The sequence below is a fragment of the Cebus imitator genome, unplaced genomic scaffold, assembly GCF_001604975.1.
Source record: "Cebus imitator isolate Cc_AM_T3 unplaced genomic scaffold, Cebus_imitator-1.0 Scaffold598, whole genome shotgun sequence".
Taxonomy (NCBI): Eukaryota; Metazoa; Chordata; class Mammalia; order Primates; family Cebidae; genus Cebus; species Cebus imitator.
The window spans coordinates 972,691-980,387 of NW_016107913.1; the positions used below are offsets into that span (position 1 = coordinate 972,691).

The following is a 7,697-nucleotide window of genomic DNA, read 5'->3' on the forward strand; positions in this document are numbered from 1 at the left end:
TCGTAAATTTTCACTAATAAAATGCTGCAATGTACCCTATACTGTATGTCAATTTAAAATAGGTTTTACTCCAATGAGGTAGGTTACCTGTAAATAACACAGTGGTCAAATCCCGTATAAATGAGTAGCAAATACTTTCTCAGTGTCCTGCTGTTTTTAATGCAGTGCATTCCACCAGCATGGCCTAGGCTAGGGCCGATACCAATATAGTCATTAAGGGAAGTGTTGGTTTTGGGGTGTGTGTGTGTGTGTGTGTGTGTGTGTGTGTGTGTGTGTGTAAGTCTCCTTGGCTCTACTCTGGGCTGCCTCTCGCAAAATTTCTGGAGGTGGGAATCAAGTGTGATATTGATTTGGAAAACACCAGTTCAGTTCCCGGTCTTCTAGTCCAGCCTGTAAGATCGGCCTTCATGACAAACTGAATGTTGAAAGCTTTGGAAGGTGCCGGTAAATAAAAATAGAGGTGGAGGGGAAAGCCATTTCAGACAAAGGCGATAGAGCACTAAAAAACACAGAAGCCAGACCAGGCTGGCTTTGCAGTGACTTTTAATGGCCTTTGCAATTGTTCAGTGACTGGATTTGCCTGTAATGCGAGGTACAGGGTCCTTTGAGGGGAGTAGGAAGAAATACAGTTTTTGAGTGTGTGAAATTAGATTGTCGAGGGCCTCACATATTGAGCAAAGGGCATTAAAGCATATTTTCTAGGTAATAGGGTGCCAATCGAAATTTTTGAAATGAATGATGACACCATAGAACTATGGTTCAAGAACTCCACACATCTAACAGCCATGTGTAATAATAACTGCTGTGTCATGAGTCCAGAAATGAGAAAGCTTTCTGCAGCTAATTCAGGAGAGAGGTGGATGGGTGTGTAAATAGGAATAGGCCAATGGGTTGCGTAGGTTGGAATGAATGTGAGAGGCAGAAGACACGGACAGCAGGAGAGAAAGGACAAGGTCAAAGAGGTCACTGGAGTTTTAAATACAGGAAATTGGGAGGATGAACCAGTAGTCTTAGCCAGATAAAGGGGGGAAAAGAGATTTAGGAATAATTTAGTATGGGTCAGTCAGATTTAGGGATGCTGATGCCATAACCAGCTATATCCAATGGAAGATGATTTAACATAGTTATAAGTATCTTGAAGCCAACAGTCTGTTTAGATGGGAAATAGTCTTTTATTTTCAAATTTAAACTTTATTCTTAAAATTTATACATTTAATCAAGAATAACCTATAACCTATGGATATGTATTGAATAAATGTGTTCATTTTTAAATTTATATTTGATTTGTAGTGTCCCATTTCACTATAGCTTTCTAAAGAAATCTCCATCCTTTATGGAAATTGTAACATAATAGTCATGATTTAAGATTACTTTTGTATTCAAGGTCCTATCTGCAATTATCCTATTCTTTAACATGATTGCCTTTTGACCTACTTTCCATCTTAACTTTAACATTGTATTTTTTCATTACCCTGAATCAAATTTCGATTTAAGAAACTCCAAAAAAATCTAAAATTGGAAACAGCCTATGACACCTTAATAAATCAAAAAACATATTTAATTGCAGCACCCAGTTTCATACTCCACAAGAGAAAAATAAAGCAAAGCCTGATCAAGATGTTCCTTTAATATAACTCAATCACCTTTGAGCCTGTATTCTTTACCAGTCTCTATATTCTCTGTGCCTATTTTCTACTCTCCCTGAGCAGAAATTCAAGTGTCACATTTAGCCAAGGCATTCATTACATGATTAATGAGTGCTTACATATGTTGATATCCCCTGTTTCTCTGTTGGTCTAGTTTTCAGGAACAGTCACTGTTTTGGGAGGAGTCTCTACTCGTGTAAAGGTCATGTTATATCTCTTCATCTTCCATCCTTCAGAGATTACTGGTGGCCAGAACACCTATGTAAGAGTGTGTATGGGAAGTGAAGTGTGTGGATAAAGAAACTCTGTTCAGGAGCGGCTCCCAAGGATCTGTGAGTCAAGAGTCACCTATTTTTAGGGTTGCACAAATCTAGCACCTTTTACGAACACTGCATTCACCCAGAATGTGAAAAGAAAAAACAGATGACTGAGAACTTTTAAAAATTAGTGACAGACACCTGCCCACAAATCAAAGAAGCTCAGAGAACACCAGATCCCACTTTCCCACTGTCATAAATTAAGTAATTAATTAAAAAAAAAAAAAAGAAAATTAACATTGAACTTGAAGGACACTTTATACCAAATGGACTTAATAGACACATACAGAAATTTCACCCAACAGAAGCAGAATATACATTCTTCTCAGGCACACACAGAACATTCTCCAGGATAGATAACAGGTTAGATCACAAGACAAGTCTTTGCAAATTTAAAATTAGAATTACATCAAGTACCTTTTCAGACAACAATGATATGATACTAAAAATCAACAATAGAAGGAATTCTGGAAGATGTACAAATATGTGGAAATCAAGCAATATGGTTTTGAACAGCCAATAGGTTAATGAAGAAATTAAAAGGGAAATGTAAAAATACCTTGAGAAAAACAAAAATGAAAACAAAACATACCAAAACTTACGAGATTCAGCAAAAGCATTTCTAAGAGGAAAGTTTATAGCAATAAACATCAACATCAAAAAGAAGAAAGATCTCAAATAACTTAATATTATGCCTCAAAAAAATAGAAAAAAAGCAAACAAATTCTTCCAGTGTTAGAAGGAAACAAGATAATAGAGATCAGAGCAAAAATAAATAAAATAAAAACTAGAGGCCGGGCGCGGTGGCTCACGCCTGTAATCCCAGCACTTTGGGAGGCCGAGGCGGGTGGATCACGAGGTCAAGAGATCGAGACCATCCTGGTCAACACGGTGAAACCCCGTCTCTACTAAAAATACAAAAAATTAGCTGGGCATGGTGGCGCATGCCTGTAATCCCAGCTATTCAGGAGGCTGAGGCAGGAGAATTGCCTGAACCCAGGAGGCAGAGGTTGCGGTGAGCCGAGATCGCGCCATTGCACTCCAGCCTGGGTAACAAGAGCGAAACTCCGTCCCCCCAAAAAAATAAAATAAAAAAAATAATAAAATAAAATAAAAACTAGAAAATTGACACAAGAGATGAACAAAACTAACAAAACTAAGTTCTTTTAAAAATATAAAACCAGTAAACGTTTAGCTAGACTAAGAAAAAAGGAAAGAAGACTCAAATAAGTAAAATTAGAAATGACAAAGGAGACGCTATAACTGATCCCACAAAAATACAAAGGATTGTAAGAGACTATTAGAATTATATGCCTTTAAAAAAACCATTTTTTCATTGGCAGCGACACTGGAAAATGTTATGGTAGAAGAAATAAGCCAGGCCAAAAAAAGGTAGGTACTGAATGTTCTCACTTATATGTGGAATCTAAAACAATCAAACTGAGAGAAGCAGAGAGTAGAATGGTCATCAGCAGAGGCTGGGGGTGTGGGGTGGAATGTATAGATGATGTTCAAAGGGTACAAATCCTCAATTATACACAAGAAATAAGGTATTTGTTTTCTTTGAGATATATTGCAAAACTTGATGAAAATTGTACACCATAAAGTATTTTACATTTTAAAATCACTAAGAGTAAATTTCGAATGCATTCACCATTAAAAATGACTAGTCTTTAGGGTGATGGATGTTAATTAGCTTGATAGCTTGATATAATTATTCTAAATTGTATTCATAAATTATAACATCGCTTTTTACTCCCAAAATATATACAACTATGATTTGTCAATTTACAATGTAAAAATAAAAATTAAAACACAAAACAAGAAAACACAACATGTGTGTGTGTACATAGGCATGTGTGCATGCATACTCTTGCACACACACACCCCTCACCTCCATTACTTTCCAAAGTGGACAAATGTGTAATTATTTTGATTTACACTCCAAATATCTAATCCGATTCTAATATTTTCATGCAGAATTATCAGTGGCCACTTAGGAAGGGAAGAGCTGGCTGGCAGACTACAACATCAACTCAGATTTTTAAAAAAGTGACTTTTTCATGGGTTTTGGGGATTTTTTTTGATGTTTTTATTGTTAATGAGTAGTATAGGTAATGTTCATCAGCAATGGAAATGAAGTCTAGTTGTCAATGCTTCCACATTGTCTAAACCCTACAGCTAAAAAGGATGGGTGTTATTCATCTGTAAACTACGTTTATATGGTCTTTACATCCATAATTCTCTGTATATTGCACTGTCTGATGTAAGAGAATTAAGAAGATCATGGCGGCCCGCGCGCCCCGCGCTGCACCTGCGGCCGAGGAACCGGGGAACCCGGGCGGCCCCCCGCGCAGGAAGAAGTCCCGCTCCGGCCTCCGCCGCGCTTTCGGCTGGCTGCTGGGCAAGAGGCGCAAGAAGAAGGCGGTGGATGCCAAGGGCACTGAACCGGCCGACCCCGGGCCGAGAAGGCGGAGGACAAGGCCAGGAGGGCCAAGGGCAAAGGCCGAGGCTCTGCCAAGGCTGAGAATGACAAACGTCTGAGTGTAGGGCCCAGCCAGGGGCCAGAGTCTACAGTGGATGAGCACCAGGACAATGTCTTTTTCCCCAGTGGACAGCCCCCGCACCTGGAAGAGCTGCACACGCAGGCCCGGGAGGGGCTCCGCTCCCTCCAACACCAAGAGAAACAGAAGCTGAATAAGGGTGGTTGGGACCATGGAGACAACCAGAGCATCCAGTCCTCCCGGATGGGGCCAGATGAAGACAACATCTCCTTCTGCAGCCAGGCCGCATCCTACTTGGCTGAGAGCTCCACAGCAGAGGACGCGCTCTCCATCCGCTCGGAGATGATCCAGCGCAAAGGCTCCACCTTCTGACCCCGTGACTCATCTCCCAAATCCGGAAAGTCAGGACCGCGGCGGGCGGTGGATCACTGTGCTGGGACTCCCGGGGCATATGCAGAAGGAGCTTGGCCTGTGGAATGAGCGCGAAGCACCAGGCACGCCCCCGGCCTCCTGGTGCGCGGGATGCTCTGCGCGTCCCCACGGTGGATGGTCGCCCCCAAGGCACTTCAGGGATGGGGGGCCCGGGTGTCCCTGCAGGCGCTGGAGGTGGAAGCAGAGGCTGGTGCTGAGACAGAGGCCATGCTGCAACGCCACATTGACCGTGTCTACCGGGATGACACCTTTGTTGGCCTGTCCACAGGCGCCCAGCCCCCACCATTGACCCGGCCCATGTTCCTAGCAGTGCCTGGACTGACAGGAGGGGCAGGGCCTGCAGAGCCCCTGAGCCTGGCCATGTCCATCTCCCCCCAGGCCACCTACCTGCCGAAGCTGATACCACATGCCGTGCTGCCACCCACAGTGGACGTGGTGGCCCTGGGCCGCTGCAGCCTGCACTCAGCCAGCCCGGCCTCCGTCCGCTTACTGGAGCTCTTCTCTTCGGTCTCCAGCCCACCGCCCTGCAGCAGCCACGCTTCCTCCTCCAGTGACACCTGGGGCCACTCTCAATCCTCTGACACCATTGTGTCTGATGGTTCCACCCTCTCTTCTAAGGGTAGCTCTGAGGGCCAGCCGGAGGGCTCTGTGGCTAGCAGTAGTGTGGCACCTCCTCCCCAGGGAGGCAGTGGGAGGGGCTCCCCCAGTGGGGGCAGCACTGCGGAGGCCTCAGACATACTCAGCATTCGGAGCAGTGGGCAGTTGTCTGGTCGGAGTGTGTCCCTACGTAAGCTGAAGCGGCCTCCACCCTCTTCCCTCCGGACCCACTCCCTCCATCAGCGGGGCTTAGCAGTGCCTGACAGGTCCTTAGGGTTGCCCCCCCCCCAAAACCTGAGCGTAAGCAGCAGCCCCAGCTGCCTCGGCCACCCACCACTAGTGGCTCAGCAGGGGTGGGGACTGCACCCTGTCCATCCAACTCAGCGAACAGCTGGGTGGCCTGCTTGTCTCTGGGTGGCTCCCGGCACCCCCCACCCTCCCCAGAACGGACGCTTTCACCCTCCAGTGGATACTCTAACCAAAGTGGTACTCCCTCCCTCCCTCCCTCCCAAGGGCCTGGCAGGTGCCCCTGCTTCACCAGGCAAGGCCCAGCCCCCTAAGCCAGAACGTGTCAGGTCACTTCGCTCCCCTGGGGCCTCCGTGTCCTCTTCTCTCACATCTCTGTGTTCCTCCTCCTCTGATCCAGCCCCCTCAGACTGCTCTGGGCCACAGATGTTGACCCCCCTGGGTGACAGGTTTGTCATACCTCCTCACCCCAAGGTGCCTGCCCCCGTCTCCCCACCTCCCTCCAAACTCAAGAGCCCCAACCTAGCTGCCCCTGCTCCGGCTACCCCTGCTGCAGTTACTGCGCCTGTCTCTACCACTGATGGAAGTCCTCAGTCCCCTTCCACTCCCCAGACATCCTTGACCCCATTGCAGGAGTCTCCCATCGTCTCCAAAGACCAGTCGCCCCCACCGTCCCCACCCCCATCTTATCCACCCCTACCACTTAAGAAGCCAGAGGTGGCTCTGGACGTGCCATCTGCTCCAGAGACTGCCGAGGAGCCCCTTCAAGATCCCAGCTGACCCCCACCTCCACCCCCTGCCCCTGAGGAGCAGGACCTGTCCATGGCTGAGTTCCCTCCACCGGAGGCCTTTTTCTCTGTGGCCGGCCCTGACCCTGCAGGCCCTTCAGGCTCCCCAGAGCTTGTCAGCTCCCCGGCTGCTTCCTCCTCCTCAGCTACTGCTTCGCAGAGTCAGCCCTGCGGAACCCAGACCCTCCTCCAGCTCCGCCAGCCCCAGCTCCTGCTAGTTCTGCCCCAGGGCTTGTGGCCAAGCTCCCTCAGAAGGAACCAGGGGGCAGCAGCAAGGCCGGCGGGCCTCCCATGGAGGACACGGGTGCGCCCCTGGTCGCGCCCTCGATCCTGCAGATGGTGCGGCTGCGCTCCGTGGGTGCTCCAGCAGGGGCTCACACCCCAGCACTGGGGCCGTCGGCCCCCCAGAAGCCACTACGAAGGGCCCTGTCGGGGGGGCCAGCCCGGCGCCTGCCCCCTCCTCAGGGCTCCATGCTGCCGTCCGACTCAGGCCTCCAGCCTGGCCGCCAGCGAGGGCCTCTCAGGTGCCCAGCCCAGTGGACCACCTGAGGCAGAGCCACGGCCTCCTCAGTCCCCTGCCTTGATGGCCAGCTCCCTCTTCTCCAAGGGCACTAAGAAGCTGCAGCTGGAGCGGCCCGTGTCCCCCGAGACCAGGCTGACCTCCAGCGGAACCTGGTGGCTGAACTCCGCAGCATCTCAGAACAGCGGCCATCCCAGGCCCCAAAGAAGTCACCTAAGGCTCCCCCGCTTGTGGCCCGCAAGCCGTCTGTGGCAGTCCCTCCACCCGCCTCCCCCAGTTACCCTTGCCCCTTACTGCTCTTCACACCCAGGACAGGACTAGGGGAGCTGGCGGAGAATGGAGGTGTCATGCAGCTGGTGGGCCCAGAGGAGAAGATGGGCCTCCCAGGCTCAGACTCACAGAAGGAGCTGGCCTGACCACCAGGCCCCTCACTGGCACTGCTGACCCATCCCAGAAACACAATCTCAGGGACCCGAGCAGCTCCAAGGACGTGGATACAGCAGACACAACGTAATAGAGAGGGCGCCTGCAGCCTTAACCCCACGGCCTTCGACACTCATGCAAGCCTGGTGTTGCCCCTGTCCTCCGAATCATCCCGCGCTCATGCCTTTTCCCAAATGGGCTCACCTCCGGCAGTTGCCGCTTCA

The 7,697-nt window shown here is 49.2% G+C and overlaps 1 pseudogene; it reads left to right on the forward strand.

The window, feature by feature from the left end:
• Nucleotides 1-4,249: 4,249 nt before the first annotated feature.
• On the forward strand, nt 4,250-7,559 carry LOC108294721 (annotated as a pseudogene).
• Nucleotides 7,560-7,697: the final 138 nt, after the last annotated feature.